Source organism: Globicephala melas, chromosome 1 (assembly GCF_963455315.2).
Source record: "Globicephala melas chromosome 1, mGloMel1.2, whole genome shotgun sequence".
NCBI classification, from domain to species: domain Eukaryota; kingdom Metazoa; phylum Chordata; class Mammalia; order Artiodactyla; family Delphinidae; genus Globicephala; species Globicephala melas.
Window position 1 is genome coordinate 122,499,847 of NC_083314.1, and position 23,925 is coordinate 122,523,771.

General features: G+C 38.3%; 1 protein-coding gene across 6 annotated transcripts in view; it reads left to right on the forward strand.

Moving 5' to 3' along the window:
• Positions 1 to 23,925, forward strand: part of SLC44A5 (solute carrier family 44 member 5) — a 377,697-nt gene that overhangs the window by 63,560 nt on the left and 290,212 nt on the right. The gene's annotated exons all lie outside the window — the stretch shown is intronic.

A 23,925-nucleotide genomic window follows, 5' to 3' on the forward strand; every position in this document is an offset into this window, starting at 1 on the left:
TTAGTGTGATGCCCACATGGCCACCTCCTGTTGATAACTAGTGGGCACAACTCAGTTTGATGATGGACAGATGGACAAGCCTGCTGTTGTTCTTGGCCGTAAGACTGTTCCTGCATATTCTCTTATTTGCATCAAACATGCCTTCCTTCCCCTCTTTTTTTGCCAGACTGTACATATTTGCTTCTTACACTGTCTTGCAGTATTAAAGGCTATAAGCAGGCTTTGGAAGACAGATAAGCAGAATTATTTTGAGAGATGCATGGTATCTAACACAAAAGAAAAGGACTTGATGGAAAAAAGGCCATAAAATATTGCTATTATTCAACTGAAGAGGTGTTGGTTTTCTCTCTTTTCTACCATAGTGGGATTGAAATAAAACTGCAATATATTTCTGGTAAAAGAGATCCAGATTATGGTATCAGTTATAATTCATTCAAATTTTATGTATAATCACATATGTAAATAGTAGTTGTTTCAAATTAGCAATAATAAACTAGAGTTGCATAGATAAGACATTGGCATGTTAATTATTTAAACAACATGCAACATTCAAAACATTTTAACACATATATTTTCTTTACTAGAAAAAAGGAAAGGGGGGGAAGGAAATGAATATTTATTTAGTTTCCATCATGGGTCAGGCATTTTTGTGCTTTTTCCTATATTTTTCATGTAATCCTCAGAACTACATTGTAAAATAAATTTTATTGTGATTATTTTATAAAAGAGAAAACTTGAGCTTAAAGGCAATAAGTAATTTGCTCATGGTCACAGATCTAGGAAGTAACAAAACTGATTCCAAATCGAGTCCTTCCAACTCTTGAATGTATTCTCTACCTACTGTGTTTGATTAGCTGGCATACAGTCAGTTTTTAAGGAATTTGGGTTTTTATTATAAATAGTAGTGTTTTAAAGGATTTTCGATAATTGTGAACGGTGTCTTGAATGCCAACTAATGTTTCTGCTACATGAGATGAGATTCTTTTTTTAAAATTAATTAATTAATTATTTTGGCTGCATTGGGTCTTGGTTGCTGCACGCGGGCTTTCTCTAGTTGCAGCGAGTGGGGGCTGCTCTTCGTTGTGGTGCGTGGGCTTCTCATTGCGGTGGCTTCTCTTGTGGAGCACAGTCTCTAGGTGTGCGGGCTTCAGTAGTTGTGGCACACCCACTCAGTAGTTTGGCTCGCGGGCTCTAGAGCTCAGGCTCGGTAGTTGTGGTGCATGGGCTTAGTTGCTCAGTGGCATGTGGGATCTTCCCGGACCAGGGCTCGAACCCATGTACCCTGCACTGGCAGGTGGATTCTTAACGAGTGCGCCACCAGGGAAGTCTGAGATGGGATTCTTGTCCCCTTTTCCAGATGAGTAAGTGGGTTGATTGAAAAATGATTCAATAATGTGGTACAGGAAAAGTGATCTCTGAATTTTTTGAATGACTAGGCTGGAAGCAGAGTGCTCAGTGTTTCACAAACATTCTTAAGGAACTACTACTGGTCCATTGTTAGATGTCAGGATTTGCCTTGGCTGTCCTTTTTGCCTAAAGGGTCTGTGCTGGGCTACAATGATGGGGTCTGACCTCAGCTCTTGGTTTCATTCTCGTTTTTGACCTGATTCATGGAGCACCAGTGTCTTGACTGATAAAGGGGGTTGAGGGAAGAATCACTCCAGCCTTCTGGGGCTCTCTTAGCAAGCATCAACTTGTGGCTAGATTTTTTTTCTGAGGCCCATTGAGATTGTTCCTGTGTATATCCAGACCCTAGGAGAGCCCTTGAACTGATTGCATTTTTTTTGTGGATCAGGGGCTGTGCAAATCCTGAACTTCCTCTGGCTGTTTTAGCACCACTGCTACTCCCTCCCCCCACTTTGGCATGGTAGCAGAGGGCTTACTAAAGACAAGAGATTCTGTGTGTTTGCTACTTTCCTCATCCTACCCTCAAACGAGTTAGGCTCACTTTCTCCGTGTGAAAGGACAGGTTATAGGACCAACTGCTGGTGCCTTGTAACCAAGTAACATAGCTAAATGGGATTAACTCTATGAAGTAACAGACCTGCCAGCTGTCATCCTGGTTTTCTTTAGTAATGCAGACAGTGCCAGAGGCAATTTCTAACTGTGTTAATGATGATTACCTGCCCCCACCTCCAACAAACAGCCTTCAATTATAGTATGTCTAAAAATGAGAGTTAATCAAGACAGAATGATCAATTGGCTAGGTAAAATTTAACAAGTGAGTTTCATTCCAACTGAGTTACAAAGGTGATTGTAATGTTTGGAAACTGTCTTTTAGAGAGAGGCTCTGGCAAAATTATAATTCTGAAATGCTGGCATAATTTCCGTGGTGAGGAAATGGTCATTATGTTAAAATAGATGTTTATGTCTCTCCCCCTTATCTCTTTTTCGTATTTCTTTAAATATATGTGTTTTCCTATAATGTAAATTTAATGATTAAACTATATTTAAACTAATGCTTTGCCATTAATGAGAGAAAGGTCACCTTTAAAAAGTTGATTCAGTAGTGTAAGTTATTTCAGGACTGGAGTTGAGCCCAGTTCCTGTTAATGAAGACTATTTCCCTTTTCTTTTTCTAGGACAGTGGAATTAAAATAATCAGTTCTGTCTCTTTCCAGTCATGATGCATTCTAGGCTTAGGTAAATAAACCCAACTGAAAAATAACAGACTAGCCAGCCCTGTCTGTCACCCGGCTTGAAGCTGTCAGTTTTCGTTTCAACGTTATATTCATGAGCATTAATATGAAAAGCCTCTGTCAAACGTTTGCTTCGTGTGTTTTGATTGCTTTAGAATGGAAATTTAAATACTGAATTTCAGAAATGAATTAGGAGGGGAGTGGAGAGAGAGCCCTGCACAAAGTCAGGCAGCTGGTTCTGGTCTTGTTCTGCTACCATGTATGTGCCTGGATAAATCACTTTAAATTTCTCAGCATGCTTCCTTTGCTTTTAGAACCAAGGTGGTTCGACTAGGTTGGAATGGCACATAGATGTCCGCTTGTCTGCCAGCTCTGATCAGTTGGTCATGCCTGCCTGGGGGGCTGCACTGGGGATGAGGGTGAGCCTTTTCCAGGTGACAGGAACACTGGGAACGAGAGAGCCACTTATTTGCCAATACCCAAACTCAGCTATCAATACTTCTTGGGTCATTTTCTCCTTCTATTATGACTTTCATGATTTTTTTTTTTGGCAGAGCCACATGCCTTGTGGGGTCTTAGTTCCCTAACTAGGGATTGAACACGCGCTCTCGGCACTGAAAGCACGGAGTCCTAACCACTGGACCACCAGGGAATTCCCATGACTTTCATGATTTGTTTTTAATTTTTAACCACAAGAAATGTTCTCTCTATCCTTGAAGGTAATTTGAAAATTTAAGAGCAAGGAGACACAGTCTTTGAGATCATCTAGTCAAAACTAGGCTGATGTGTATAAAAATGCTTTGTAAAATGTCGAGCACTATTTTAGATATTTGAGGACAACGTGGCTAACTAATGGTAAGCTTTCCCATTGTTTTTTTTTGGGACCCCCTTCCTCCCTAATTTTTGTGAAACGCTTGCTAGAGAAATGATGCAGGTTTTTAAAAGTAAATTTCTTAGAAGTTATTCCACTGACATTAAATTAAGAAAATTAAGTGTTAAGTTGTACCGTATAGGCCGTAAACACTGTAGATATTCCAAGAACTAGAGAGCTGGAGTCATCAGGGGATATTGAAAGAAGAGGTAGAACTTGAACAAGGCCTAAAATGGGCAGACGTTAGAAGGGCATTTTTAAGTATGGGAGAGAATTTGGATAAAGCATGGAATAAGAGCAAAGCACAATTTGGGACAATAAACAGGAAGTATAAACTGTTAGGTTTCAATAAGGAAAAATTTGAATTGCTAATAATATTAATATTGATAGTTAACATTTATTCATTCATCTTCCCACCAGTATTTTTTGACTCTTTCCAATGTGTCAGACCCTGTTCTAGATACTGGGGTATAGCTTTTAGTAAAATAGACAGAAATCATTGATTTTTAGAGCTTACATCCTAGTGGGAGAAGACAGATAATAAACAAAGCAATACGTGAAATATGTAATATGTTAGCGAGTAATAACTACAAAGGAGAAAAATAAACCAGGGGAGGAGACAATGGAATGGTAGGGGTGAACTGCAGTTTGGGATACAGTGGCCAGGGAAATACTCAATAGGTGGGTAATGAATACCACATTTTAGACACTCTGCTAAGTGAGTTATAGATACGAAATCATTTAATTTTCGTAGCAACTTTATGAGAGTAGGTGCTACTATTATTCTCATTTTATAGATGAGGACCTGAAACAGACAACCAAAGTCATCAAGAGTGCACAGCAATTAACTGTAAGAGCTGGGATTTAAATCCAGGAAGTCTAGTTCCAGAGCTTATAATTTTAGTCTGCAAATCTGGATAACAGAAGTCCTTGCAAAGGCTGTCAGAGGTCACAGTATTGATAGCATTTTAGAGCTAGAGGGAAATTTACTTATTTTCTAATCCAGTGGTTTTCAAAATGTATTAGAGCCACTGCAGAGCTGGTTAAAACCTAGATTTCTGGATCCTGTCCCCAGTTTTTTGATCCAGTAGGTCTGGGGTGAGGTCTGGGAATTTGCATTCTAACAGGTTTCCAGGTGATGCTGGTGTTGATGGTTTGGGCAGCATTTGGGAATCACTGGTTAGTTTAGTGGTTGGCAAACTCCACTGCACATTAGAATCACCTGGGGAGCTTGTAAGACCAGCCCATGCCTTAATGCAGGAGGTACTGAGTACACATAATTGGTCTGGGCTGAGACTCTGGTGGTATTAGTGACTACAGGGAACACAGGGGATTAAATACCACTGGTCTAGCTTAACCTTCATTTTACAGATGAGGAAACTGGGGTCTGAAGAAATACCTATTACCTTCTTGTTTTGGCTCCTAGCATTCTGCACATTGTTTCTTGCTCGCCCACTCTGTTCTTGATTGCATAACGTCAGGGGCTCTGTTAATCTATTTGCCACACAGTAAAAGTTCAATAAACCTCTGTTGCTGAGTTACGAATGTAGCTGGGAATGGGAACCACTGAAAGTTTCTGACCAGCAAAGTGACATAAGGAAAGTAATATTTTAGGAGGATTCATTATTAGAAAGGGTAGGATAAAGAAATTAGAGCTGTGATGATCTTCCTTTTGCAATGTTCCTGTAGAGCCTTGCTACTCAAAATGTGACAGAGACCACCAGCAGCAGTAGTATCACCTGGAGCTTTGTTAGACATGCAACTCTCAGGCCCCACGTCAGACCTACTGAATTAGAACCTACATTTTACAATATCCCCAGTGATTTGTATGCACATGGAAGTTTAAGAAACACTGCCTAAAACATCATATGACCAATACCTGGGCTTATAGGGTAGCCCTAGTGGAGATTGAGAACAGCAGCAAACATAAATGGCTGAGCAGGTCAGCTTTTCCTTAAGGCTCTTCCTTGATATCTTTCTTTCCTCCTCCAGGATCTTAATAGGTAGGTATTCAGTGGTCAGAAAGTTTTGGCAGGGCTTCCCTGGTGGCGCAGTGGTTGAGAGTCCGCCTGCTGATGCAGGGGACACGGGTTCGTGCCCCTGTCCGGGAAGATCCCACGTGCCGCGGAGTGGCTGGCCCTGTGAGCCGTGGCCACTGGGCCTGCGCGTCTGGAGCCTGTGCTCCGCAGCGGGAGAGGCCCACGTACTGCAAAAAAAAAAAAAAAAAAAAAAAGAAAAAGAAAGGTTTGGCAAATACCAGGTTAAACATGTTTCTTTATGACCAGACTTTTTATCTTTTAATATACTAATGCACTTTCTGAATCTCTAAGATAAAAGTCGAAGCAGCTACACAGTACAGTTATTATCGATCATGGAAGTTAGTCTGGGAGACATCTTCACATATTACTATTTTGTGGAACACATCTTGGTAAAGATGTAATAGGCCCTTTGTGATTATTAAGGTTCCAGACTTGTAAGATATTCTAGCCCCTGGTCATCTTAGACTTCCTACATTTAATATCCGTTACTTATCTGTTCAAGTGCCCACCTTTCCATCACTGGTTCAGGTATATGACTTACTTCTGACTTACTTTCATTGGCAGAGCCCTATTTGGAAAGAATCATAGGATAGGTCTGTGGGTTCTGTCAGTGCTGGTCTGGGAAAAACATTCAAGAGTTAGTTGCTGGTTATGGTGACTGATGAAAGTGAGGAGATACTGGAGAATGTTAGGGTCACTGGTAATGTACCAAAGTTTAGATTGTGGTAGGAATAAAATCAGGAGGTATGACTGAGAGCAATTACTGAGCGTATAGAGAAAAAACGTGGAAGTTTGATTGACTGTTATGAGACACGACATCTGTCAGCAAATTTATAGCCAAAAATAAAAAGCGAATGAACAGATACATTGGGGAACTAGGGTAGGGCGGTCCAAAATGGCTTTTCTGCAGTTTATTTCCATTGATGGCCTTTTTGAAAAATCATGGCCCATTTTAACCTTGACAGGTTGATTTATCCCATATTCTATGACTCAGAACGTATTTGATTTTAAATTATGTTCTCCAATAAATTACCAATATTTTGGATATAATTCATATTACTGACATAAAGTTTTTACTTTATTTTTGGTAGCAGAATACCTACTCTACTCTTAGCCCTAAGAGGAATGAAAATGCTTTCTCAATAATACCCTTACTTTGGGCAGTAAGCACATCACTTTTAATTTTTATCTTTTCTGTTAATAAACCAAGGGAAAGTATTTTTGATTTAGACCTGTCCCTCAGATGCTCAACTTTATTTTTTATCCCCTTTCCTGACACTTAAAAAAAGTCATTTCTTGAAAAATCAAGGGAGTACTGTTCTTTCTATTTATGGCATCAATATAACTTTTCTTAGGAATTTTTCTCTTAAAAAATGAAATATTACTTTAATGGGTAAACTTGGATACATAAACGTTTCAAATCTGATTCAATTTGTTTCACTTTACTGAATCCTTAGTTAGCAGAATTCTTGTACTTTCAGGAGAAAATTTGAAGAGAAAGGAAAAAAAATTAAAAATCAAGAATGTATTGAATTAAATAGTCTTTGATTTCAGAAACTTCTGGAGGGGATTAGTGAAGTTTAAACCCACTTTTCTCCATCTCTAAAATCTACAGTTCTCAGAACACTATGACTAGAATGATGATCCAGAGATCTTATAAGCTGCTAAGTCAACCCAAAGAAATTCAATTTTTCTTATTTTACTAGATAAGGCAGAAAAGTAGACTGATTCTTTACACAATATATAGAGGATGACAGTCTGTAGAAGAAGTGCTAAGATGCTTGTTGTGTCCTATTGTCAGGCTAAAAATGGTGGGAGATGCAGTTTAGTAGGCAACCCTGACTCTTCAGTGGAGGGTGGGCATGGGAGATTGTTGTAGCTGAGTGACTACCTCTGAACAGGCAAAGAGGACTAGGTGGGTGCTATGAGCATCAGCTGCTGAATTTTGCACAGCGCGGGTAGCTTGTGCCAACTCTACACCCTATGGTCATAGGGAAAGGATAATAGAGGCAGGAATTGTCCCACACGCCAAAGGTAAATTACTAATGAGCTTACGTACATGCTACGGGTTGCCACTATTCTAGAAAGATTTTCAACAAGGATTGAAACTGGAAATTCAAATTAAGCCTTGGGTTACTAGACAGTACCATCCGCTAAATATTTGTACAACATCTATCCAATAAAGTTTTTATCAGACATCATCAGGTGCCAGGTTCTGTGCTGGCTGCTGGAATACCAGGGCAAAAAAGGTAAACGTTGTCATTGCCATTGTATTGCTTGCCAACTAGAATGGGATGCACATAAGTAAACGAAATAGTATAACATAGTATATTATGTGCTATGATAGGAGAAATGCAGTGAACCGTGGTAACATACAGAAAACGGGTGCTTAACTTTTAGTTAATGAGTCAGGTAAGAAAGGCATCTACAGGAAGGATGAATAAGCATTGAACGGACTGAGAGGAGCTGGGGCAGGAAAGAGAATTCTGGGCAAGGGCAAAAAAAGCATATACAAATGGCTGGAGAAAGAGGATAAAGAATGTTCTGTTTAGAATATGCAGATCTTGGGAGGAAGGAGAAGTGGCTAGAAATGAGGCTAGAAAAGTAAACACAGTCTAGACGTGGGGTTTTGTAAACTTTTAGGTTTATTCTAGATGAAAGGGAGAGCCATTGAAAAGTTTTCTAGCAGAGAAATGATTAAGTATGTGTTTTAAGATAATGACTCTGGCAGCATTCTGGAGACTGGGGTGGAGGGAGATAGTACTGGAGACAGTGAGACCAGTGGGTACACTGTTGCAGAAGTTTACGTAAGAGAAGATGGTAGCCTGTATTTGACAAATGATTTCATTCTTAATGGCTGGTATTTTTGTATCTGGCACACTAGACATTAAAGTGATTTACAAGATTCAAGTTTTTATGTCATTCTTTAACTTAATATTGCCCATTTTATAATTCTTCAAGAAACCATTCTTACTTCCTCTCTCTCGTATCTTTGTAAATGATTATGTTTTTGTTGCTTCCTGAATATTCTCTTGCCAATGTCTTTTTTGCTTTTGACACATATCTCTTTTCCACCTTTTGTCATTGTAGTTTCTTTTTCAAACTGGAGTAAGGAAAATTAATGTTGAGAGAGAAATAATTATGATTCTAGTGAATAGGTCTCGGTTGTCACAATTATGGAGAAGCTGAGGTTTCCTGGAAAGGACTAGTAGAAAAAAATTCAGTGGTTCTCAGCATTGTAAGGAAAGAAGATACTTTAAAGACAGACAGTGCTGGTAGAGGAAAGGCTTGCTGTACAGCAATCAATATACTAGGTTTAGGAAAGACCAACATGGATCAACCCCAAAGTGGAAAAAGTAATTAAGGGCACAAAAGCCACATAATACATGTCAAGTTCAAAGGAGAAGCTGCAAAATTACACAGTGGAGTTCAGAGTTTAAAAATGACAGAAAGAGCAAAAGCAGAAAATGACACAAGCATTTCATGTAAGACTAAAAGTGCTGAGATATTACAGTGATAGTACATGGGACACAAAAGGTCAGTGAACAGCCTGGAAAGGTGTCTAATGGATGGAAAGGGTAATCCATTGATTGAGGGGGCCTTGTAGACATTGATTTAAAAAAAAAGTGGAATTAAATGAATTCTTTGCCTCAGTGCTCTTAAAAAGCACAATCTTGCTAAAAAGAGAAATCAATTTAAAATGAAAGAAATAAAATTGTTCCTTGGAAATGTTACCAATCAATAGGTGGTAAAGAAATTGAGAAATTTGAATTCTCAAATAGAACTTGATATGCTTTCTTCCAGAATTAGTGGTGTCAAAAGCCAATACTTCATTCTTAGGTTTAGAAACCCTTTTAAAAATGTATTATGTCACTTTTGTGTATTTTGGTCCCAAGTCACTCAATGTAGGCCATTTTTATTTTTTTTACATCTTTATTGGAGTATAATTGCTTTACAATATTTTGTTACTTTCTGCTGTATAACAAAGTGAATCAGGTATATGCATACGTATATCCCCATATCCCCTCCCTCTTGAGTTTCCCTCCCACCCTCCCTATCCTACCCCTCTAGGTGGTCACAAAGCACGGAGCTGATCTCCCAGTGCTATGCTAGCTGATCTCCCTGTGCTATGCAGCTGCTTCCCACTAGCTATCTCTTTTACATTTGGTAGTATATATATGTCAATGCTATTCTCTCACTTCATCCCAGCTTACACTTCCCCCTCCCACTGTCCTCAAGTCCATTCTCTATGTCTACGTCTTTATTCCTGTCCTGCCCCTAAGTTCTTCAGAACCATTTTTTTTTTTTTTTTTAGATTCCATATATATGTGTTAGCATACGGTATTTATTTTTCTCTTTCTGACTTACTTCACTCTGTATGACAGACTCTAGGTCCATCCACCTCACTACAAATAACTCAATTTCATTTCTTTTTATGGCTGAGTAATATTCCATTGTACATATGTGCCACGTCTTCTTTACCCATTCATCTGTTGATGGACACTTAGGTTGCTTCCATGTCCTGGCTGTTGTAAATAGTGCTGCAGTGAACATTGTGGTACATGACTCTTTTTGAATATGGTTGTCTCAGGTGTCTCAGGGTATATGCCCAATAGTGGGATTGCTGGGTCATATGGTAGTTTTATTTTTAGTTTTTTAGGGAACCTCCATACTGTTCTCCATAGTGGCTGTATCAATTTACATTCCCACCAATAGAGCAAGAGGGTTCCCTTTTCTCCACACCCTCTCCAGCATTTGTTGTTTGTAGATTTTTTGACGATGGCCATTCTGACCCGTGTGAGGTGATACCTCATTGTAGTTTTGATTTGCATTTCTCTAATGATTAATGATGTTGCGCATCCTTTCATGTGTTTCTTGACAATCTGTATATTTTCTTTGGAGAAATGTCTATTTAGGTCTGCTGCCCATTTTTGGATTAGGTTGTTTGTTTTTTTGATGTTGAGCTGCATGAGCTGCTTGTAAATTTTGGAGATGAATCCTTTGTCAGTTGCTTCATTTGCAACTATTTTCTCCCATTCCGAGGGTTATCTTTTCATCTTGTTTATGATTTCCTTTGCTGCACAAAAGTTTTAAGTTTCATTAGGTCCCATTTGTTTATTTTTGTTTTTATTTCCATTTCTCTAGGAGGTGGGTCAAAAAGAAACTTGCTGTGATTTATGTCATAGAGTTTTGCCTATGTTTTCCTCTAAGAGTTCTATAGTGTCTGGCCTTACATTTAGGTCTTTAATCCATTTTGAGTTTATTTTTGTGTATGGTGTTAGGGAGTGTTCTAATTTCATTCTTTTACATGTAGCCGTCCAGGTTTCCCAGCACTACTTATTGAAGAGGCTGTCTTTTCTCCATTGTATATTCCTGCCTCCTTTATCAAAGATAAGATGACCATATGTGCATGGGTTTATCTCTGGGCTTTCTATCCTATTCCATTGATCTATATTTCTGTTTTTGGGTCAGTACCATACTGTCTTGATTACTGTAGCTTTGTAGTATAATTTGAAGTCAGGGAGCCTGATTCCTCCAGCTCCGTTTTTCTTTCTCAAGATTGCTTTAACTATTCAGGGTCATTTGTGTTTCCATACAAATTGTGAATTTTTTTTGTTCTACTTCTGTGAAAAATGCCATTGGTAGTTTGATAGGGATTGCGTTGAATCTTAGATTGCTTTGGGGAGTAGAGTCATTTTCACAATGTTGATTCTTCCAATCCAAAAACATGGTGTATATCTGCATCTGTTTGTATTATCTTTAATTTCTTTCATCAGTGTCTTACGGTTTTCTGCATACAGGTCTTTTGTCTCTTTAGGTAGGTTTATTCCTAGGTATTTTATTTTTTTGTTGCAGTGGTAAATGGGAGTGTTTCCTTAATTTCTTTTTGAGGTTTTTCATCTTTAGTGTATAGGAATGCCAGAGATTTCTGTGCATTAATTTTGTATCCTGCTACTCTACCAATTTCATTGATTAGCTCTAGTAGTTTTCTGGTAGCATCTTTAGGATTCTCTATGTATAGTATCATGTCATCTGCAAACAGTGACAGCTTTACTTCTTCTTTTCCAATTTGGATTCCTTTTATTTCTTTTTCTTCTCTGATTGCTGTGGCTAAAACTTCCATGTTGAATGATAGTGGTGAGAGTGGGCAACCTTGTCTTGTTCCTGATCTTAGTGGAAATGGTTTCAGTTTTTCACCATTGAGAATGATGTTGGTTGTGGGTTTGTCATACATGGCCTTTATTATGTTGAGGTAAGTTCCCTCTGTGCCTATTTTCTGGAGGGTTTTTATCATAAATGGGTGTTGAATTTTGTCAAAAGCTTTCTTTGCATCTATTGAGATGATCATATGCTTTTTCTCCTTCAATTTGTTAATATGGTGTGTCACGTTGAGTGATTTGTGTATATTGAAGAAGTCTTGCATCCTGGGACAAACCCCAGTTGACCATAGTGTATGATCCTTTTAATGTGCTGTTGGATTCTGTTTGGTAGTATTTTTTGAGGATTTTTGCATCTATGTTCATCAGTGATATTGTCCTGTAGTTTTCCTTCTCTGTGACGTCTTTGTCTGGTTTTGGTATCAGGGTAACAGTGGCCTCGTAGAATGAGTTTGGGAGCCTCCCTCTTCTGTATTTTGGAAGAGTTTGAGAAGGATAGGTGTTAGCTCTTCACTAAATGTTTGAGAGAATTCTCCTGTGAAGTCATCTGGTCCTGGGCTTTTGTTGTTGGAAGATTTTAAATCACATTTTCAATTTCAGTGCTTGTGATTGGTTTGTTTATATTTTCTATTTCTTTTTGGTTCTGTCTCAGGTTTGCTATTCTAAGAATTTGTCCATTTCCTCCAGGTTTTCCATTTTATTGACATATAGTTGCTTGTAGCAATATCTCATGATCCTTTGTATTTCTGTAGTGTCAGTTGTTACTTCTCCTTTTCATTTCTAATTCTGTTGATTTGAGTCTTCTCCCTTTTTTTCTTGCTGAGTCTGGCTAATGGTTTATCAATTTTGTTTATCTTCTCAAAGAACCAGCTTTTACTTTTATTGATCTTTGCTATTGTTTCCTTCATTTCTTTTTCTTTCTTCCTTTTTTTTTTAAAGATGTTGGAGGTAGGAGTTTATTAATTAATTAATTTATTTTTGCTGTGTTGCGTCTTCGTTGCTGTGTGAGGGCTTTCTCTAGTTGTGGCAAGCGGGGGCCACTCTTCATCGTGGTGTGTGGGCCTCTCACTGTCGCGGCCTCTCTTGTTGCGGAGCAAAGGCTCCAGGCGCGCAGGCTCAGTAGTTGTGGCTCAGGGGCCTAGTTGCTCCGCGGCATGTGGGATCCTCCCAGACCAGGGCTCGAACCCGTGTCCCCTGCATTAGCAGGCAGATTCTCAACCACTTCACCACCAGGGAAGCCCATGTTTTTATTTATTTCTTCTCTGATCTTTATGATTTCTTTCCTTCTGCTAACTTTGAGGTTTTTTGTTCTTCTTTCTCTGATTGCTTTAGGTGTAAGTTTAGGTTGTTTATTTGAGATTTTTCTTCTTTCTTGAGGTAGGATTGCATTGCTGTAAAATTCCCTCTTAGAACTGCTTTTGCTGCAACCCATAGGTTTTGGGTCATTGTGTTTTCATTGTCATTTGTTTCTAGGCATTTTTTTATTTCTTCTTTGATTTCTTCAGTGATCTCTTGGTTATTTTTTAGCATATTGTTTAGCCTCCATGTGTCTGTATTTTTTACAGTTTTTTTTCCTGTAATTGATATCTAGTATTATAGTGTTGTGGTCCGAAAAGATGCTTGATATATTTTCAGTTTTCTTAAATTTACCAAGGCTTGATTTGTGACCCAAGATATGGTCTATCCTGGAGAATGTTCCATGAGCACTTGAGAGTAATTGTATTCTGTTGGTTTTGGATGGAATGTCCTATAAATATAAATTAAGTCCATCTTGTTTAATGTGTCATTTAAAGCTTGTGTTTCCTTATTTATTTTCTGTCTGGATGGTCTGTCTCTTAGTCTAAGTGGGGTGTTAAAGTCCCCTACTATTATTGTGTCACTGTTGATTTCCCCTTTTATGGCTGTTAGCATTTGCCTTATGTATTGAGGTGCTCCTATGTTGGGTACATAACTATTTATAATTGTTATGTGTTCTTCTTGGATTGATCCCTTGATCATCATGTAGTGTCCCTCCTTATCTCTTGTATCAGTCTTTATTTTAAAGTCTATCTTGTCTTATATGAGAATTGCTAGTCCAGCTTTCTTTTGATTTCCATTTGCATGGAATATCTTTTGCCATCACCTCACTTTCAGTCTGTATGTGTCCCTAGGTCTGAAGTGGGTCTTTTGTAGACAGCATATGTATGGGTCTTGTTTTTGTACCCATTCAGCCAGTCTGTGTCTTTTGGTTGGAGCATTTAATCCATTTACATTTAAGGTAATTATCAATATGTATGTTCCTATTACCATTTTCTTAATTGTTTTGGGTATGTTTTTGGAGGTCTTTTCCTTCTATTGTGTTTCTTGCGTAGAGAATTTCCTTTAGCATTTGTTGTAAAGTTGGTTTGGTGGTCCTGAATTCGCTTAGCTTTTGCTTGTCTGTAATGGTTTTAATTTCTCTGTCAAATCTGAATGGGATTCTTGTTGGGTAGAGTATATTTTTATTTAGTTTTAAATTTTTATTTCCTTTTTTTTTTTTACCGTCTTAACCATTTATTTCAGTAGTGTTAAGTATTTTTACATTGCTGTGCAAGCTCCAGAACTGTGCTCATTTTGTAAAACCCTGTCTCTTTATGCATTAAAGAATATGTCCCCATGTCTCCCTTCCCCCAGCTTATTTTTTTATTGTTAAAAATTTATTATTTATTTATTTATTTTTGGATGCATCGGGTCTTTGTTGCTGCAAGTAGACTTTCTCTAGTTGCGGCGATCGGGCTGTTGTTCATTGCAGTGCACGCGCTTCTCATTGCAGTGGTTTCTCTTGTTGTGGAGCATGAGCTCTAGGCACATGGGCTTCAGTAGTTGTGGCACACAGGCTCAGTAGTTGCAGCTCGCAGGCTCTTGAGTGCAGCCTCAGTGGTTGTGGTGCACGAGCTTAGTTGCTCCACAATATGTGGGATCTTCCTGGACCAGGGCTCGAACCCATGTCCCTTGCATTGGCAGGGGGATTGTTAAACACTGCACCACCAGGCAAGTCCCTATAGGCCACTTTTAATGCTTTCTTGCCTTTCTGTCTATGTTTTAGAGTATGACACATACCCTTATCTGGTGACGCAAAGGGAAACATCAAGAGCCTGTGTAGAAGTCCCAGTAAAGAAATTTCCCAACCTAATAAACTTTTTTTGTGTTTGTTTGTTTTTGTTGTTCTTTGTTTTTTGAGGAACTATGCTTTTTGTTCTGTAGCCATTTGGAAGAATGGGTATTGCTCAGTGTGGAAGTCCTTGTCTTAATTGGTTTGGGTGCCTGTAACAAAAATACCATCTACTCGAGGAACAAACATTTATTTCTCACAGTTCTGGAGCCTGGGAAGTCCGAGATTTGACAGCATTACTGTTTCCTGCCTTCTTGTAGATATCTGCCTTCTATTTGTAAGAGAGAGAGGAAGAGAGAGGGAAAGAGAGGGAGAGAGAGAGAAGCTGAGACTAATCTCATCATGTGGCCTCCACTTTTAATCTCATTACCTCTCAAAGTCTCCATCTCCAAATATCATCACATTGGGGATTAGAGTTTCCACATGAATTTTGGGGGACACAACATATGGTCCATAAGATCTTTAGTGATACAGATTTTCCAAAATGACACCAGTTGCTCTTTCTTAATTGCATAATAAAGACAGGATTGGAAGGATGGGTATGCTTGATGCAAAAACAGTGCTTTCCTGTTACCCTCTCAGAAAGGATTCAGAAACAATTGCATATGAAAGTGTTTTCTAAGTCAGAAACAACTGAATATTGGCAAGTTCATATAGTTCAACCTAATATACATAGGTGAGGGACCACTAGATTAAAATTGGTATCATTTTTCTACATTTGCTCAATTTTCTCATTTTCCCAAGCCTGTTTCTCCACTGTAATTAGAAATTAACCCCAAAACAGACAAATGATAAAAGATTTTCCTTGTGCATATTTTCAAGGACAGAAAAACAAAGGGAGCGTCAGGCACCTTGAGTGCGTAATGGTAATTATCACTAGGAGAACAAAGTTGGCTGTGGGTCTGGGAGCAGCTGCAAGGAAGCAAGGACAAGTCTGGGCCTGAGAAATGGTACCCTGAGACTCTGCTTAAAGGGACCAGATGGGGTTCCCCAGTTCCTTGTATTTTCCTGAGAATAATTAACCATGGGAGGTGGCATAGGTTAGTTGTTAAGAGCTTGGCCTCTAGAATCAGATAAGCACTCAGTGTGGGTCCTGCCCCAGTACGGAAGTGAGTTGATGTTTGATCTATGCTCTATTCCCATTATGCTTGGGGAGACTAGGACCACAAAAGATGGAGTAGGTAGAGAAGGTAGTAGTCCCTGAGGGTGGACCAGAGGACAATTGAAATACATCACAGGAACTGAGAGAATCAATGGAAGTGGGCAACGAAGAGCTGGTCTGAAGCAATGTGGAGGATTCTAAACCCTCAGGAGGCTCTTGTGGGTTCTGCAATTCCACGTAACTTGTTATTATATCTGGTCCTGGTGCATTGCCTTTACAGTGATCAATCTGGGTTTACTAATTATGTTACTTTAAATGTAATTATGTTACTTCAAATATAATTATATTACTTCAAATATAACCTGTTTTTTCCTTCACTTTATATTTAAATATTTTTCAAATATAGAGAAATGTTGAAAGAATAATACAATATAAACACTTTATACTCATTACCTTGATTCAACAGTTGTTCATATTTTGCCATAGTTGATATAAGTATGTATACTTTTTCTGAATGCCTTGAAAATAAGTTGTAGGTATCATGATATTCACCATAAATACCTTAAAATTTTTTTAATTAAAATTTTTTGAGGGACTTCCCTGGTGGTGTAGTGGTTAAGAATCGCCTGCCAAAGCAGGGGACATGGGTTCAAGCCCTGGTCTGGGAAGATCCCACATGCCGCGGAGCAACTGAGCCCGTGCACCACAACTACTGAGCCTGAGCTCTATAGCCTGAAAGTCACAACTACTGAAGCCCGCACACGTAGAGCCAGGGCTCCATAAGAAGAGAAGCCACTGCAATGAGAAGGCTGTGCACCGCAGCGAAGAGTAGCCCCCGCTCGCCACAACTAGAAAGGGCCCACGCGCAGCCGCGAGGACCCAACGCAGCCAAAAATAAATAAATAAATTTATTTTAAAAAACCCTTATGTCATTCCTATAGCAACTATGATGTAAAACAGAAAGATTAAAAAAAGTTTAATTGAGGTAACATTGGTTTATAACATTATATAAGTTCTATGTGTAAAACATTTTATTTCTACTTCTGTATACACTATGGTGTGCTCACCACCTAAATTTAGGTTTCCATCCTAAGTTTCCATCCCTCCCCTCATCATACAGTTGATCCCCTTTACCAATTTTGTCCTTCCCCAAGCCCCTTCCCCTCTGTATCAGTCACTGTAAATATTTTATATAACCACAATACCATTATCACATCTAAGACAATTAAATATCCTAATAACTTTTCCTAACTGGGACTTAACTGTATTTCTCCCTAAATAACTGGATATATTCATAATTTTAAAAATTACTATAGCAATTTTGAATATAGAGAAAAACATAAACATCAGCTGTAATCTTAATAGCCAGGAAACTAATGTTAAAAATTTAGTATATTTCTTTCCATTCATCTTTTAAAGCCTATAGGATATATATTACAAAGTTTGATACAAAAAATTTTACATCCAGCCTTTTACAGTTAATATTATCATTATCGCTTTACTATGTTAAATGTTTAAAATATTTTTGTTGACTATGTACCATTTCATAAGGATCTGGCGTACTTTATTTCCCTATTCCCTTATAACTGGGGGACCATGCATTCTGGTTTGTCCAGGGCAGTCCTTTTGTATGACTGTTGTCCTGACAGAATTATTAAAAGACCCCCCTTTACTCCCAGAGTTATCCCAGTTTGGAAGCAAACTATATAGTTACCTTTCCTGTAAACACCCTACCAACAATTGACCATTTGCCATTTTTAATTTTCTAATCTATTTACTCTTACATAAATTTTTGGGTGCATTTCCTATTATATCATGAAGGTATATTCCTAAAAGTAAAGTGACTAGATCAAAGAGTATGAACATTTTTAAGGTTTTGTCTGCATATTGCCCTGCTTATATTTCTGTTAAATATGCAAAATACTGTACTGTTAAAGTGGACTCACAAAATTTATCTGCTTTCAACTCTGAAAATTTTATACCCTTGAGGAGGGTTTCTCAATACCTACACAATTAACATTTTGGCCCAGATAATCCTCTTTGTAGAGGGCCATAGTATGCGCGTTGTAGTATGATTTAGCAGCACCCCTGGCCTTTACCTCCTAGCTGTCAGGAGCATCCCTACCCCAGTCATAACAATCAACATTGTCTCCAGATATTGCCAAATGTCCCCTGGGGGCAAAATAGCCCTCAGTTGAGAATCACTGGCTCAGGAAAATGTATAGGAATAATAACAGCAACATCTTCCTTATCTAGCTTATTTGTCTCATTTTTTTGTCTCATTTGTTTTTGATAAAAGAAATGCTGATTTAGCATACTGGAAATGGTAGAAGTTACTTGTTCAAGATTACATGACCCAAAGTGGCCAAGTAGGAATTTGAACCCAGGTCTGCCTGTCTTCAAAGTCTTATCCATGAGTCCTGCTGCCTAAAGGGCTCATGTAAGTATTGCTGTCATGCACTCACAATTGCTGAACAGCAAACAATAGGAAAAGAAATATTTTCTCTCCAGTGAATTTCTGGCAATCACTTGGGATCTGTTTGATTGTTACCAAGGTAGTTCGTACTTATTTTTATCATCTGTACATGGGATTGGCTGTGTGAATAGAAGGTGCCCAATAGGTACTAGTTTCCACTTATACTTGCATAGGGTTTTCATAACCATCTGCTAATGAGTCTGCAGGACTTAAAGGGGAAACCAAATGAAAGGGGACTGATTACCTTTTCCTCTTTTGGCCTTTAAAAGCTGTTCTCTCTGCTTTCCCTCAATGTTGATGACTTGTACTTGGAAGAAGGGAACAGGAGACAAACAGACTTCAGGTCATTGACAGTTGAAGGAAGAACAGTTTAAGTCCCGGAAAGAAATGTTGATCCTTCTTTTTATCTTCTGTCTTCAAAGCTGTTCAGAATAAGAAAGCCATCTTCAATCTCTGAAAGTAAAACCCTGCATATGTAGTTTAGTTCCAGATTGTTTGGGGACAGGTTCTAAGACATAAATGTAGGACTGGTGAGCGGAGAGAGGATCAGACTGGAGAGACCATTTTGGGTACATTTTTGGGGTAAAGTCAGTCCACCAGTTCTGCCAGTGAATGCCTGAGTGATGATGGGGTGGTAGGACGAATTTGGTGGGTATCCTAACATTGGAGGAGGGTGTTTGGCTTAAGTTTAGCAGCTAAGCTCAATTTAGAACTTTAAATACGGTAATCTCAGGAAGCATGGCTGGACTAAAACTGGTTTTATCTAGGTTTTTCTCAGTCTAAATAGTGGACATTGCTGATTGTGGAGGCTCTTGAAAGGAAAAGCAGAGAGGCACTCTGACAGAATCACCTTTCCCCTAGAAGATACTAGGCCAGGAGAGAAAAAAGAGACCTGGATCTGAACTACGGGGAGTTCTCTTTTATTCTTGAATTATTCTTAACTTCAAAATATGCCACTTTATGTTTTGTAGTACTCTGTGGTTTTTAAAACGTTTTCACAAATGTTAGATCTCTGACCACCTTAAGAGGCAAGTCAGGCAAACACCACGTTTCAGAAGAAGAAATGAAACATGGAGAAGTTGTATTTTTTTCCAGCTTTATAGAGTTAGGAGTGACAGAGTATCCTTGATGCCTGTACATCCGTGTCGTCTGTAGTCTACACCAACGCTTATGTAGTTCCAGAGGTTACACAGTTTCTCTGTTCTTAGACTTTTTGTTGTTTTGTTGGAATTTTAAACGAGCCCATCTCTGAATAGTATTTAAAATAATGATTATTATGTGGTTGCCTTCCCCCAAATTCAACACAAGACTTCAGAATATGCCCACTGTGTTCTCTGAAATTTGACTGCTACCCCTACTCTCTTTTTTTTTTAATGTTTTCCTCTTTTCTGTCCTTGTGTAAGGCTGAGCAGAGTTTATTGCTGTATATATATCACATTTTGAGTTTATGGTAGCTTTTCTGTTAATGGGTTGGATATTATTTTGTTTCAACCCCTGTGACCCTGTGTCAGGACAACTCGGCTCCGGGATATATTGCTGAGTCATAATTTAAAAACCCTTAACTCTTCTCCCTGTCAAGCAAACTTGAACATATAACAGTGTTGTCTTAAATAGGACAGAATTAGGATTTATTTTTTGGTAAATGATGGATATTTGAAAAACAGTATCTGCTTAATATAGCTCTCTCTCTGTCTCTTCTCTCCTGTCTTTAGATTCTTACTCACAACGTGTTAAAGCATAATATAAGGTGGTAGAACTATCTTCCCCACTTTATCATGGTGCTATTTTCACTTATACCTTTCAACTACTTCATTTTATGAGTCTTTTTGACCCAAATTATTTTCTGTCCTGAACAGCTTTCTTATAGCTGATCGTTGCCGGTTGAAATTCTCATATTTTCTCTTCTTTTCTCTCCATCCTTGCCTCCTTTTTCTCACTCTCCCTTTCTGTTATTTTCTATCATTCATCCACCCACTGATCAATTCATCCATTCATCCATCCATTTCTATCTCTTAGTAATAGGAAGCTTATATTTAGCATGCATAGTAGCCAAAGCTGTACAATTTCAGAATTTAAAGTTCGAAAGTAGGGCTTCCCTGGTGGCGCAGTGGTTGAGAGTCTGCCTGCCGATGCAGGGGACACGGGTTTGTGCCCCGGTCCGGGAAGATCCCATATGCCGTGGAGCGGCTAGGCCTGTGAGCCATGGCCGCTGAGCCTGCACGTCCAGAGCCTGATGCTCCGCAACGGGAGAGGCCACAGCAGTGAGAGGCCCACGTACCGCAAAAAAAAAAAAAAAAAAAAAAAAAAAGTTCGCAATTCTTAAATTGAGCAAGTTTAAAGTGAATTTGGAATTGATCTGCCCACTCCATTTTTGAGAGTGTTTTATAATATTATTATGTTTTGAGTATGATTATATAACCAAGTGCTCATAATTTATGGACTTTGTGTGGCATCAAAAACTAAGAAGTCTTAAAAAAAACCACTAAGAAGTCTTTGCTTAAGAGATTGAAATTTAAAGTCAATTCACGGTATAGATAAAAATGGCTTTCTGTGTCTATCCAGGTATATTTCAGTAATTGATCTTTATGATTTCAGTGGCTGTGCTGTTTCAGTATCTCCCCCCTCAACTTCTCTCCCCAAAGGATGGAGCCAGCCCTGCTAGCATTATAACCCTCAGTCTTTGGCACTCTCATCAACTGCCTCAAGATTATCTCACATTCTAGTCTCTGAAGGAAAATGACAGGTAGCCAGGGAATTTTAGCAATTCAGTCTGACTTCCTAAGAGAAAACTCTACCTCCCCATTTCCATCTTACAAAAGGCATCATGGAATTTAGATAACTCAGAGCTGAGTGACTGGTGAGTTACTGCATGATAAAGATATATTATTTAGGAGATGATGGTCAGAGACATGTAAACTAGATGAAGAAGGAAGAAATAATAGCTTCAGTCTCTACTTTTTGTGGAATAGTGCATATTTTCCAATATATAGTAGGTTTTCCTGTGTTTTAATATGGAGAATTTTGTGTGTGTGTTGGGGGGAGGGTACAAATAATAATGTAGTAAATCCAGGAAGATTTCGACTTAAGGTAACCTAGCTTATGAGCCAAGAAATGTGTCTTATGTGGGTGGTCTCATACTTTGTGCTAAATTTGTCTTTATTGTCTTTGTTGAAATGTTATGAGAAAAGAAAAAAAATTAGGGATATATATATCCAGAGCTACAACCCTGAAGGCTTGTTTGTGGGTTCAAATTTTTTAAAAAAGCTTGTAATGAAATAATTTTTACTAATATTTAAAATATCTTAAACAGCTTTATTGAGATATACTTTAAATTTAATATAATTCTCTTTAAAGTGTGTAGTTCAGTGGTTTTTAGCATATTTGTGATGTTGTGTGACCATCACTATAATCTAATTTTAGAACATTTTTACCATGCCAACAAGGAATCTCTTTAGCATTCACTCCCTGCCCCCTAGCCCTAGACAACCATTAATCTGTCTTTTCTATTGACTTGCTATTTTGGACATCTTATATAAATGGAACCATACAATATGTGCTCTTTGGAGATTGACCTTTACTAATAACCTTTTGTGATTATACAAGAAAATTGTTTTAGAATTACTTAACATAGAAGTTTTTAAAGAAGAATATTAAAACCACTTCTAGCAAATCACTCTTAAGAAAACAACTTTAAATCATGTTTTATCTGTTTTTTCCCAGTCTTTTTCTATTTATTTGTTATTTCATTGATTAATCTGCTTAGCAAATTAATTTATTGAGTATGTAACATGGATCATTCACAGTGCTGGGCATTGGACATACTGAGGTGCACAAACGAGCAGCTTAAGAGTTGATGAATAAGTAATAACCACTGCAATAAGTGTTACAAATGAGTACAGACTGCCTGTAATGTACAATGCAGATCTAACTTAATTTTTCTAAAGAAGTTATTTAATATATGCCTATATATATGTATTTTATCTTATTTATTTTTTAACATCTTTATTGGAATATAATTGTTTTACAGTGGTGTGTTAGTTTCTGTTTTATAACAAAGTGAATCAGTTATACATATACATATATCCCCATATCTCTTCCCTCCTGCATCTCCCTCTCTCCCACCTCCCTATCCCACCCCTCTAGGGGGTCACAAAGCACCAAGCTGATCTCCCTGTGCTATGTGGCTGCTTCCCACTAACTATCTATTTTACATTTGGTAGTGTATATATGTCCATGCCACTCTCTCACTTTGTCCCAGCTTACCCTTCCCCCTCCCCATGTCCACAAGTCCATTCTCCAGTAGGTTTGTGTCTTTATTCCCATCTTACCCCTAGGTTCTTCATGACCATTTTTTTTTTTTCAGATTCCATATGTATGTGTTAGCATGTGGTATTTGTTTTTCTCTTTCTGACTTACTTCACTCTGTATGGCAGACTCGAGGTCCGTCTACCTCACTACAAATAACTCAATTTGGTTTCTTCTTATGGCGGAGTAATATTCCATTGTATATATGTGCCACGTCTTCTTTATCAATTCATCTGTTGATGGACACTTAGGTTGCTTCCATGTCCTGGCTATTGTAAATAGAGCTGCAGTAAACACTTTGGTACATGACTCTTTTTGAATTATGGTTTTCTCAGGGTATATGCCAAGTAGTGGGACTTCTGCGTCATATTGTAGTTCTAGTTTTAGTTTTTTTTTTTTTTTTTTTTTTGCGGTACGCAGGCCTCTCACTGTTGTGGCCTCTCCCGTTGCGGAGCACAGGCTCCGGACGTGCAGGATCAGTGGCCATGGCTCACGGGCTCAGCCGCTCCGCGACATGTGGGATCTTCCCGAACCCGTGTCCCCTGCATCGGCAGGCGGACTCTTAACCACTGTGCCACCAGGGAAGCCCTATTTTTAGTTTTTTAAGGAACATCCATACTGTTCTCCATAGTGGCTGTATTAATTTACATTCCCACCAACAGTGCAAGAGGGTTCCCTTTTCTCCTCAACCCTCTCCAGCATTTATTGTTTGTAGATTTTTTGATGACGGCCATTCTGACCGGTGATATCTCATTGTAGTTTTGATTTGCATTTCTCTAATGATTAATGATGTTGAACATCCTTTCATGTGTTTGTTGGCAACCTGTATATTTTCTTTTTATAAATGTCTATTTAGGTCTTCTGCTCATTTTTGGATTGGATTGTTTGTTTTTTTGATATTGAGATGCATGAGCTGCTTGTAAATTTTGGAGATTAATCCTTTGTCTGTTGCTTCATTTGCAAATATTTTCTCCCATTCTGAGGGTTGTCTTTTCGTCTTCTTTATGGTTTCCTTTGCTGTGCAAAAGCTTTGAAGTTTCATTAGGTCCCATTTGTTTATTTCTGTTTTTATTTCCCTTTCTCTAGGAGGTGGGTCAAAAAGATCTTGCTGTGATTTATGTCATAGAATGTTCTGCTTATGTTTTCCTCTAAGAGTTTTATAATGTCTGGCCTTACATTTAGGTCTTTAATCCATTTTGAGTTTA